We start from the raw sequence: 9,574 nt of genomic DNA on the forward strand, positions 1-9,574 counted from the left end.
CGCGTCTATTAGTGTAAGTACAATATAATAATATTATTATATAATATAAATACCAAAATATCCTTAAACCAAAAAATATATTATGCTATTATAAAAATAAATAGATTGTTTTTTTCTTGCATCCGGCGACCTCCAAAAAAAAAAAAGCTTTTGTTATATGTTATTCCTAATACATTCGTGCATGCGTCAACATTGGCCAGTGTCGATGTCTTTCGGATTGTCTCGTTTTGACCAACACATATTTTTTCCACCCAGGAAGTCATATAGACCCGGCGAGTTGTCGGCGGAGTGAAGGCAACGACAGTATTAATCCTCAAATCGATCAATTATTTTTCTTTCTTTCCTTCCTCAGATCAAGCGACAATGCAGTGCATTGAACTCGAGGTTTCTGGAGTGCCCGTATCCTTGTCACGTCGCACAACATTATCCCTATTCCGTTGATTTCCGGTCACTTGATATAAATTTGAAAATAAAAATTCAATTACCTATCGTTTTAAGTTGCGACGACTTTTTCATCAGAATACAATTATTTTTGTTCAACAATTTTTTTATTAGTTTTTAAGAGTATTGCCAGACGCGTATATTAACCGTTATAGTAATTTGAGATGAAAACCCGAAGTTGTAAAAATAAATTACACTTTATCTTTGCTACGAAACCAACGCAAACCGTTGTATAGTAGTTATAACAGTATAATAGGCACGCATATGTTCATTTACTATTAGTTAGATGACCTTCTCGCACAAATCATGTTGTCGGAGAAACACACTATTACTCTAATTAAACCTGACAAAATAAAACAGCTGCATTCATAGACCTATTAACATATTGGCGGCAAATAAGAAAGCGCGGATAAAAGTAATCGTGGATTAGTATAAAAGGGTAGAAAATACTATTTGAATTACTTAAGTACCTACTTAGGAGTTATGAACAGCCTAACAGATGCAGGCTACAAGATGTTTTATTATAAATTAGGGTTACTAAATAAAATACAAAATTATACAATATATATATATATATATATATATATATATATATACACTCTGACCTGGGTTGGACGATGAAATGATTGGTCAAAGCGGAGTTGAAACGGACGCACACAAAAGATAGTCGGATGGGCGGCTTTTAGTAAAACGGCAAAAATATAGAGCGCAAGGTCGAGGATATTGGCGGTCCGTGATGGTAAAGTCAACTGGTTAATTAGATGATACGCGACGTGCATTGTCCTGTGTGTGCGACCGTTCCCCTACCTATAGTCAGGGGTGCTGTGTCAGTAGGTTTGGGACACGAAGTAACGGTCAAGTGAAATATGATCGTTACAGCTGCCCCTCCCCCGTAGAGGTCCGACCTCGGACCTAGTCGTATAAAGTTAATGGTTGTCAAAAAAAGGTTGTAAAGTAAAAGAAACGAAATGGTGGTACAAAAATTCCTGAAAATAAAGGTTAACCCTTAAAACTAAGTGGGGAAATAACACATGTATTTTTGGTGGACTTCTGGTGACTTCGAAGAGCTGGATCCCTCTCAGTCTAGGGCATTGCCATTGTCGCATTCCCTCTGCATCGGAAAATGGCCCGCCCTATCGTCGCTTTCTTGGCATAAGCTCGGGGCAAAAACGGAACACCAGGTCTTCGCAAAGTCCTCCCCAAAAATAGTGTTCTTAAAATTTAACAATAATCCACATTTAAAAATTCCGTCATTATTAAGTTAAAATCTATTGGGTCACAAACTATGTGGGCGTGCATCCGGTGAATAATATTTATAAAATAAAATGATGTGTAATCACAAATTAATAGAATTTAAGTTAACTTAATGGCTCTGGGGAAAAAGCTGCATAAAAAACCAGACCATTTACAATATACACTTAAGTTAAAGAATGCACGCACCTTCAGGTGTATTTTGATTTAATTGTAGGGTAGTTTTCCGTAAACAATTTAAATTAAAGAAAGTAATTATGTCCGTCCTCAGGTCGTTACGCGGTTTTTTTTTCAAAATGTATACAAACATTATACATACGATACAAAAAAGTTACATAAAATATTTTGACGTCGGCTAATCTTGCGCCCTTATCGTATGTCTGGGAAACGATTTATCTTAACTATAAAAATCGGTCAATATATATGTATATAATAAAAATATGTAAAACAAAGGCATTATTAACACACAGGTTGTCTTTAAAAAGACAGTTTTAAAAGTTGACCATTGTATCGCTGCGCCTAAAACTTAATATAAAAGTCGACTTAATAAGACATAAATGTATATACTTAATGAAATACAGTATAATTTATACATAAATAATTTTACATAGCCCCTAAATACACATTGCCTTGGAAAATTAACATTTAGTTAAGAATAGAATCAATTATATGGTTAAACATTTTGGGTTTGATAATGCAAGCAACTCGGACGTCATTTTACGTAAGTACCCTTTAAAATTGTAAGTGTTCTCATAAGAAAAATAAAATATTTTTATTAAAATAAAAAATAAATAAACGAAAATATTTCAAAATAATTTCATTTAGTTACGAAAATCAGCATGCGCAAAATTATGCATATAAAAATAAAATCGCCGTAAAAAGAAAATATGGTTGCATCTGCACACCGCGTGTCAATAAAATAAATTTGTTTAAATCCGATTTAATGTGAACATAGTTAAAAACAGTTAATTGAAAACGAAACGCCGTGTAAAATATCAGTCATTGTTTCATTAACTAATCCGAAATTATTTTATAAAGCCGAAAAATGAATACGCCGCATAATGTGTGTCAACTCGTGATCTGACATAATAATCGTCCATTGATGTTGATAAACATATAAAAATATTATTCAACAAATAAAATAAGTCAATCTGAGATTAACACTTCGAAAATGAAATGTCTCAAATTTTTTTATACGATATTTTTTAATGGTCTGTTTACACCGCATTCGGTAATGGAGCCGAGTATAATGTAACAACTAAAAGCTTGCCAAACCTTAAATCTCGGGCTACACAGCTTATTAAAATGCGCACTGTAACAATATAGCTGGGTTTTTAACAGTAACCAGTGGCGCCGAACAACGAAAAAAAGTGTTCATAGTATTTCATAACGTGTTGGGCAATTGGTCGTTGGACAGTTAAACTTTCAAAGTGTGTTCGTCGTCACTTTCAGAAATAGAACAAAAGGAATAAACAACATTTACCTATCCCAAATAAAACTTTATCGTATTAACCTAAATTCAACATTTTAAAATTAAGCCAAACTGGTTCCTTACCTCTTGACATCTTTGAACTCTTTTCAAAATATTTTGTTGACCCTTTCTTAACCCATTCATACCACGGGCCCACGTCTATATTTATGACAAAAGTATTTAAGATACTCATTCAAGTCATAAATATATACATAGATTGATTTGATGTATTCGTTATATATATACAAAAAGTAACTATTAAACACATACGTTGAATGAATTGGCTGTTCTAGGAAACTAGACAAGGCTGTCCTGACGAGGCAATTGCCTCGAATGACTTAACAACAAAACAACAATGTCCGTATAACAACATTAGTATAATAATTTATTACAGATCAGGAACGTGCTTACAAAATATAAGGGGGGGGGGGAGGTCACGATGCGTCAGCAAAACATCTTAAGTTTGACCCAACGTGGCAACAGAGCTTTGACGACCGGATCACAGTTCCATGCACAGCCGGCGGCTAGCAACAGAGACAAGTAATATTAATAACATGATAAAGAAGAACAATTTATTTCATACATTTTAAACAATATTATCCTGTGGGCTGTGCATGGAACCGTGATCGTTGTCGTCCCTTTGTTATCTATTCAACGACACCAGCACAAAGCTCTACCAAAAGCTCTCACTCGCCGGCTAACTGCTCTCCTGACTCGTTTCCACCGTGGCGCCGGAGCTTCCACACAAATTGCATTTTCTTGGATGTCCTCGGCTGGACCTTCGGGAACGGCCATGACATCGCTTCCCGGGACTCGTTTCCACAGTGGCGCCGTAGCTTCCACACAAATTGCATTTTCTTGGCTGTCCTCGGCTGGACCTTTGGGAACGGCCATGACATCGCTTCCCGGGACACGTTTCCACAGTGGCGCCGGAGCTTCCACACAAATTGCATTTTCTTGGCTGTCCTCTGCTGGACCTTCGGGAACAGCCATGACATCGCTTCCCGGGACTCGTTTCCACAGTGGCGCCGAAGCTTCTACACAAATTGCATTTTCTTGGCTGTCCTCGGCTGGACCTTCGGGAACGGCCATGACATCGCTTCCCGGGACCCCCAAAGCAATTAACTCCATCAAGTCTTCCCAGGACTTGTGGCGTCCCCGGATCGAGTTGTCGTCGCCAAATGGCAGCTCATTGAAAAGTAGCCGTGCCGTCTCGAATTTCTCCGCTTGGTCTATCCAGTTTGAATGAACCGCCGGTTCAAAGTCGCCGTCTGCAAACTGGGTGGATGCCTCGCAAATTTCAAAAAGCCAAGTTTCAATTATCATGTCGTCGACTTCGATCGGCTTGTCTTCCTTCACTTGTGCAACGACGACTAATTGCTGTTCGGTCATTTTATCAGATAATATATCATAAAAAAGAAACAAATGATAAGAAACGATAGGATAACAAAGGAAAGACTATATGTCACTGTATAGAGAACTGCGAAACACACAAATAATTTGTTATGAACACTTCGGGCTGTCTATTTCAAATGCAAATACATCTCGTTGTCAACCTAAGTCGAGAAATCACTAAAACAACCAAACTATTTCCACACGGATATTTCCAACAAACTACATTGATAGTGAATTATCAAATTTTAAATGTAAAATTTTTCCAATTCCGGCCATTTAAAGTACCGCCCTGGGCACAATTTCTGATCAATACACAGACATAATTGAAACACATTGTATCAAAAATGGTATTGAAACAAAGTCAAAAATAACAAATCTGTGATCAGTGTTTACACTGTTTGGATATGACTGATTTATACTATACTGCACTTTACTGGACCTTCCGGTTTTTGACATTTTCATGGCACATAACCTACAAAAGCGTTACCAAAAATGCGTTTTTTACCAAAGCGTTACAAAACCGTTACAGGGAGTAGGAGATAGGGGGTAGGAATAACTGCACTGGTTAATTTATTCGCTCTCGGTTTGTGTTAAGGTATTTTATTTTACGGTACAAATTGCTCTGGAATTTTAAAGTATATTTTATTTAACTTAAAATACGTTATTTTTTTTTATTCAATTAAAAATTAATTATGAGTATTACGCCGCAATGCTTTTCCGGTCGAATGACCGAAGATATTTTTGGGTATTTGAAAGATTACGAACGAATTTCGGCAGCAAATACCTGGACTGACGGGCAAAAAGTAGTTATGTTTCCGCTGTACCTTAGAGAGGAAGCGAAGATTTTGTTTGAGAAGATAGAGAGTGAAACTAATAACTTAACTTGGTCTATTTTAAAAAAGGTGTTCACGGAATACTATGATTCCGAGGAACAACGAGCGCTTTTAGGAGAAAATTTAAGTAGGAGAAAGAAACGGCCGGAGGAAACATTACAGGGTTACATTTTGAAAGTACTGGGAGAGTGTAAACGAGTGGATGAGAAAATGAGTCAGAAAGAGATAAGTAAGATAATAATGAAGGGGTTACCTCAGGATATATATTGGAGGATATATGCAATGGACAACTCTACGGTTGATAAGGTAATATCAAATATTAGGTCATATGAGGCGGACATGGCAGCAATTAATAATAATGGAAGCGAACTAGAATTATTGAGGAGAGAGATTGAGGTACTTAAAGTTAGCAAAGATAACGATATTAGTGATGAAGTAAGACGTTTAAGAGAAGAGCTTGAGGAACTTAAAGCTAACATGAATAATAGACCGTTTAAAAGTAATGGTAATTTTAGAAGAAATTTTAATAATTATAGAAATAATGGCAGTAAATTTAATGGTAACGGTGTAGGTAAACATTTTAACAAGCGCGATAATAATAATGATTATAAGAATAGAAGTTATCATAATGACGACACCGCATCCGATAGCAGATATGGACGAAATAGACCTAGGAGTAATTCTGATTATGGTAGCAGTGAGGAAGACGATTTTGATAATCATAGTGAAAACAATTACAACGCTCGTTTTAGGAATAATGATAGACAAGAGAGTAAAAATTATAATACTCCACCCCGAGTAGAAAACATAGATAGTTGTGTCATTAATAATAAAAACTATAAAGGGAATAATCCAGTAATCATAGGTGTTTTAGATAATGTAGCACATCATTTTACTGTTGACTCAGGCGCGAGTACTAGCGTTATTAACGAAAATATGCTTCCCAAAAATCATGTAATTAGTTCTTACGGGAAGACAAAATTATATACAGCCAATGGTTCAAAATTATACTTAGCTGGCAGGTCAACTATTAAAGTATATTTTAATAATATTCCTGTAGAAATACAATGCGCGGTCGTACGAAATTTAAATTGTAATAGTCTTCTTGGAGTTGATTTTCTAATTAAATATAAGGTCGTAGTTAACTTTGCTAAGTCAAAAATACAACTTAATGTAAATAATGAGATAATACACATTGATTTTTTAAAAAAAACATAATAATGGAATTAATATAAATAGGGTTGAAGATAATAACAACAATAGTTATTATAGGGCTAATAAGAATGTGAATAATAAAAATAGTAGGATTAGCCAGAATACTAGGATTAATAATGGTAAAAGGAATTTTAAGATTTGTGTGCATAGTAATCATAGCGCTAATAAGAATATTAATTTGGGTAACTTTAATTATTATAAATATTATAGACACCCCCGTGGGTTAAATAATAATCATTCTAGGACTGTATTCAATGGGAAAAATAGGACAACCCAAAATTATTATAATGAAACTAGAAATAGGAAGTTTGAATATAATTGTAATAGGTCTACTTTTAGTGCTGTTGACGATCAATCTAAAAAGAGTATTAGCAATAGACAGAGACCCAATTATATTAGCAGACCATTTATCACTAACCAGAAACATAACATAGGGAACTTAGATTATAACCTAGGAACCCAAAATTATGTCTAAACTTAAATTCCTCTGTTTTCCTCTGTCTCTTGATGGAAATTCCAAGAGGCAGTATAAGGAAAAGGAAAAATAAATTTCTATTTTTCTTTTGTAAAAGTATAATTTTTTGTTTTTTTGGGGGGGAATCATACATATTATGCGCGAATATATAAATTATTAACTTCTGTTAGGTAGCGTCTTTAAAAATATAAATTATAATTCTCATTTCTCACGGTGTAAAAGATTATTAGGAATACACCTAGAAAAAAAACACATATTCCTTGACGGCAGACAACTGCCGTGGCAGATTTTATAACTTCAACCTAACCGTTATCCCGTAATTATAAACGTTCGGTTGTAAGGCAATGCCTTTTTTTGTTATTGCGTTGTCAGAAATGAATCATAGACATGTCCGAGTCTTATTTTCTGACAATCCTTGGACACCAATTCCCGACTCGCACTTCATACTATTATTTGAATTTGACACGATTATAAAATATTATAATACGATTCCTTGACCGTTAGAACAGAAATGTTAAAACAACGTATTTAAAACTGATGATCATGATTTTAACGGAGAACAATAATGTAACATGTACAATCACAGACGGTACCCGAGACGATGATATTTATGACACGCAAAACGAAGTCCTATATACACATACACACCACCCGTATGTGCCGATAATTGCAATGTTTTGCTGACGCTGTAATTTTTGGGACAATTTTTATTATAATATTATTATGTTAGAAGGTTTTAATATTATTTTTCATAATAGTAAATAAATAAGTGATTTTTTTCCCCTCAAGACAAAGCAAACCTATATATTATTATCAAAATAAAAAAGAGTAAATATTATCGGTCTGTGTCATGCAATTATGCAAAAGTGTAAACAATTATCTTTATATTTTGCCCCTTACATATAAATAAGCAATTAAGATCGGCACGCATATGTTCATTTACTATTAGTTAGATGACCTTCTCGCACAAATCATGTTGTCGGAGAAACACACTATTACTCTAATTAAACCTGACAAAATAAAACAGCTGCATTCATAGACCTATTACCATATTGGCGGCAAATAAGAAAGCGCGGATAAAAGTAATCGTGGATTAGTAGAAAAGGGTAGAAAATACTATTTGAATTACTTCAGTACCTACTTAGGAGTTAGGATAATTTTCCTAGAACAGCCAATTCATTCAACGTATGTGTTTAATAGTTACTTATTGTATTTATATAACGAATACATCAAATCAATCTATGTATATATTTATGACTTGAATGAGTATCTTAAATACTTTTGTCATAAATATAGATGTGGGCCCGTGGTATGAAAGGGTTAAGAAAGGGTCAACAAAATATTTTGTAAAAACACAAGAGTATTATATTTTAAAATGCTTAGAACATTAATAAACCGCATATTAACTAGTTTAAATATCATAATTGTATTACATAGTTGTATGAGCCGCGTCTGTTTCCTTCAGCATCCGATTCTTCTTTGAACTCTACACCATTTGTCTGCTTGTAAGCAGTGCCAAATTGGCCGTCGATGGACAGATACCGTGATTCAGATAGAATACTGGTGTCCTGTTGGCCGGTGACCAAGGCTAGCCATAGCAACGCCAACGAGACCAATATCTACGTACAAAAAATATCACTTGTACCGTTTTTGTTCTTATGACTTCCTTTGTGATTTTAACAATTGATATCGACAAAATATTATGTACAAAATATTTGGGTAATTATTATGTACAATATATAATTAAATTTAATAAAATTAATTTGTTATTAAAATATATTATTATTGTTGTGTATTGTGCTGTCAAGTGCGGAGTGTCTACTATTTTTCTTTTGGCCACGCTCATCTTCCTAAGTTCCCAACAGCACGACCACAAATATCGGGAATATTCATTCATGCAAATCAATTTTTTATAAACAAACTGAGATAATAACGGGTAGCATAAGGAATTGTGGTAGTTAACTTAATGTTTTATAATACGTTTGTTACTGTTTGCCATGATTAAAGATCTTTATTAGAGATAATTTAATATTTAGTTTTAAGATCTTTAATCGTGATTCGTGCTGTTAGCTTTGTCTACTTTCTCAAAAGAAATAAAAGAGTATACAATATTGTATGTAGCTTACTAGTCATCGAGGTTCAACAGAAGAATTGTCATTAAAGTATTTTCTTGTTAATACACAATTAAAAATTGTCTTAAAATTTAAATAGTTAGGATATTAGTATAATTGGAATTGGCTTATATCGTCAGGTTTTTATAATTTAATTTATGTTAATTTCCCACATACGCGTAGAAAAAAATTTACTCATAAAACGAGGTGTGTCGTGTGATAATTATTCAAATAACTTAAAACAAATATTTTGATAATAAAAAACTAATTATAAACGAATTAGACAAAACCTATAAAAAAACATGTAAGGTAGAAAATACACGGTCGCGTGAAGTTATATTAAACGTGTTAATTAAATAATTATGGCAATTAACAACAGGTA

This window comes from Adelges cooleyi, unplaced genomic scaffold (genome assembly GCF_023614345.1).
Source record: "Adelges cooleyi isolate 19-005CV unplaced genomic scaffold, UGA_ACOO_1.1 ACOO_flye_CR_arks_rails_tigmint_CR_PRNA_30, whole genome shotgun sequence".
NCBI lineage: Eukaryota > Metazoa > Arthropoda > Insecta > Hemiptera > Adelgidae > Adelges > Adelges cooleyi.